Consider the following 3,857-nt stretch of genomic DNA (forward strand, 5'->3'; position numbering starts at 1 on the left):
AAAAAAAAAAAAAAAAAAAAAGAAACCCATCTCTCAGGGGATTCTAATGGGTGCAGCTTGAGATCGTTCTCCATCAGGTCAAATTCCTGCCTAGGAGCAAATGCACTCAGGGAGTTGAACTATTGCCGTCATTATTAAGACCAGACTTTATTTCACTAAAAGAAAATTCAAAATGGCTATATCTGAGGCGCCTGGGTGGCTCAGTTGGTTAAGTGTCTGACTTCGGCTCCGGTCATGATCTCACAGTTTGTGAGTTTGAGCCTGGTGTCAGGCTCTTTGCTGACAGCTCAGCGCCTGGAGCCTGCTTCTGATTCTATGTCTCCCTGTCTCTCTCTCTCTCTGCCCCTCCCCCGCTGATGCTCTGCCTCTCAAAATTAAGCATAAAAAAAACTGAAAAAACAAAACAAAATGGCTGTATCCGATTGTCCCTTTCAATAAAATCTACCTTAAAAAACCAAGTGCCACGAAAAGAAAGGTTTTCAGTGGTTATTGTTTTTATAGTAATGAACACAGTAGCCAGTGATTTTGCTTGTAAAAAACCTTTTTAAAAAATTAAAACCAATGTTTTTCACTCTTTACCTGAAATTCTCGAAAGAAAATAACAGCAAATAACTCTAAACGTTTGTAGTGCAGCTTTGAACTTGTTAGGTGAGCCACTTGCCTAGGGGCACAGGTCAAATCAAACTGGAGGTTCATCAGGAATGCCAGGGAGGGGACGACGGGGGGGGGGGGGGGGGGGGGGGGGGGGGGGGGGGGGGGGGGGGGGGGGGGGGGGGGGGGGGGGGGGGGGGGGGGGGGGGGGGAAAGACGGAATGAAACAGGCCCTGCACATACCTGTTGTGATGCCTTGAGGCCACCAGGGGGCACCCACGCACCATCTCTTCCTAGTTGGACCTTGGGTGGGACCTTGGGAGAGCTGCTCTGAGTTCAAGGGGAGAAAAGCCAGACATGACATAACCTTACACTTGTTTCCATTAGTATGATTTTAGGCTAAACCCATACCGCTAGAAGATACTGATTTGGCAAGGATTTGGAACCATGGCTGGTGGAAATTTAAATGGGAACAACTTCTTTGCAAAGCAGTCGACCATGGTGCTTCTATCCTGGTGCACACACATCTTCAGGTCTGGCAGTCCTGGCCCTCAGGTGTGACCAGGACAGAACCCTGCACTGAGAGGTGTGCAAAGAGATACACTCAAAGGTGCATTAAGAATTGTAATCCTGCGGTGCCTGCGGGGCTCAGACGTTTAAGCATCCAGCTTTAGCTCAGGTCATGATCTCATGGTTCGTGGGTTCGAGCCCCGCGTCAGGCTCTGTGCTGACAGCTCGGAGCCTGGAGCCTGCTTCGGATTTTCTGTCTCCCTCACCCTCTGCCCCCAACCCCCAAGCCTGTGCTGTCTTTCAAAAATGAATAAATATTTTAAAAATTTTTTAATTTTTTAAATGTCTTTATTTCTTTTTGAGACAAAGAGACAGAGCATGAGCGTGGAGGGGCAGAGAGAGAGGGAGACCACAATTGGAAGCAGGCTCCAGGCTCTGAGCTGTCAGCACAGAGCCCAATGCAGGGCTTGAACCCACGAATGTGAGACCATGACCTGAGTCAAAGTCAGAGGCTTAACTGACTGAGCCACCCAGAGGCTCCTAAAAAATTTCTTTAATAAAAAAATAGGGGTGCCAGGGTGGCTCAGTTGGTTAAGTGGCCAAGTTTGGCTCAGGTCATGATCTCCCAATTCACAAGTTTGAGCCCCGCGTCAGGCTCTGCGCTGACAGCTTGGAAACTAGAGCCTACTTCAGATTCTGTGTCTCCCTCTCTCTCTGCATCTCCTCACCTCTCAAATATAAATAAACACTTAAAAAAAAGAGGGGGGGTTCCTGGGTGGCTTAAGTCTTAAGAGGGATTCTGTGGGGCACCTGGGTGGCTCAGTCAGTTAAGCATCCAACTTCGGCTCAGGTCATGATCTCGCAGTCTGTGGGTTCAAGCTCCGTGTCAGGCTCTGGGCTGACAGCTCAGAGTCTGGAGCTGCTTGGGATTCTGTGTCTCCCTCCCTCTCTGCCCTTTCCCTGCTCATGCTGTCTCTCTGTCCCTCTCTCTCTCTCTCTCTCTCTCTCCCCCTCTCAAAAATAAATAAAACATTTTAAAACATTAAATAAAAAGAGGGATTCTGTGTCTTCCTCTCTCTCTGCCCCTCTTCGGCTTCCGTTCTTTCTCTATCTCTCAAAAACTAAATAAACATTAAATAAACAAATTATTTAAAAAAAAAAGAGAGAAAGCAGGAATGTTGCTGGAACCACCTCGGCCCCCAGCTCTCATCCCTGTAATCCTCTTCTCCAAGTACATTAGACCATTGTTCTCTCTCTACAGATGAGCACTGAATGCCTCTCCACAGGGGGAAGGGCACAATTCCATTGCTTCCAAATCGACAGAATCCCGTAGCCTTGTTCCTGAAACCCCTGGAGAAGGGCATCCGATGGACTCAGGCCAGGGATCAGCCTTGACCCCCTTCCTGGGGCTGGGGTGGGGCCCGTGGCTTTACACAAGCAGAGTTCAAGGGGCTCCGCCCTGTCCGTGGGGGCCCGCTGCCCCAAGAACTGGGGCAGGTTTTGCCTGATAAGCTCGGTAGAGGCCCCAAAACATCTTCTACACACACACACACACACACACACACACACACACACACACACATGTGCACGTGCGTGCAACATTTCCCTCATGGAGTCCCTCTTAGGATTTCTTGTAGGGCTGGTTTGGTGGTCATGAATTCTCTCAATTTTTGTTTATTTGGGAACACTTTTATCTCTCCTTCTATTTTGAATGACAGGCTTGCTCAATAAAGGATTCTTGGCTGCATGTTTCTTCTGTTCATCACATTGAAGATTTCCTGCCATTCCTTCCTGGCCTGCCAGGTTTCATTAGATAGGTCTGTAACCACTCTGATAGGTTTCCCTTTGTATATGAGGGTCCTTTTCTCCCTAGCTGCTTTCAGAATTCTCTCTTACATCTTAAGGGGGTTCTTTGTGCCTCTTGAATTTGAATGTCTATTTCTTTCCCCAGATTTAGGAAATTCTCAGTTATAATTTGGTCTAGTATCCCTTCGGGACCTCTCTCTCTTTCTTCCTCTTCAGGAATTCCTATGATTCGAATGTTGTTCCGTTTGATTGTGTCACTCAGGTCTCAAATTCTCCTTTCCTGCTCCTGGATCAATTTCTCTCTCTCTCTCTCTCTCTCTCTCTCTTTTTTTTTCCAGCTTCCTCTTTTGCTATAACTTTGTCTTCTAATTCACCTATTCTTCTCTCTGCCTCTTCAATCCTTGAGGTGGCCACCTCCATTTTATTATTCACCTCATTTATAGTCTTTTTTTAACTCATCACACCTATTTTCAAAATCCCTTGTCATTGTCTCAGTAGCTTCTCTGATCCTTTTTTCAAGCCCAGAGATTAATTTTATGACAAGTGTTTTAAATTCCTTTTCAGGTATGTTGTTTAGATCTGTTTTGAGCAGTTCTGTGGCTGTGACTTCTTCCTGGGGATTCTTCAGGGGCAAGTTTTTCGTTTTGTCATTTTGGCTAGTTTTCCGTCTCTTGTCAGTTTAAAAAGCTCATTGTGCACTGTGCACCTGTTAGTATTGCTCTGTTAAAGGAGGTTTATTGACTGTCCAGGGCCTGTCGTTTCAGGAAGTGTTCGTTTAACAGTGTCTCTCAGTTTCTCTTGTTGTGCCTTGATAATTTTATTTCCCTACTCAGCGATATTTCGGACTCACTGTCAAGTGTACTTTCGCTTGTTTCTTGGGGTAGCCCTGTAAAGGAAAACAGACAGACAAACACACAGGGAACAGAAGCACGCAAACGCACAGACAAATC

Source organism: Suricata suricatta, chromosome 16, assembly GCF_006229205.1.
Source record: "Suricata suricatta isolate VVHF042 chromosome 16, meerkat_22Aug2017_6uvM2_HiC, whole genome shotgun sequence".
Lineage (NCBI taxonomy): Eukaryota > Metazoa > Chordata > Mammalia > Carnivora > Herpestidae > Suricata > Suricata suricatta.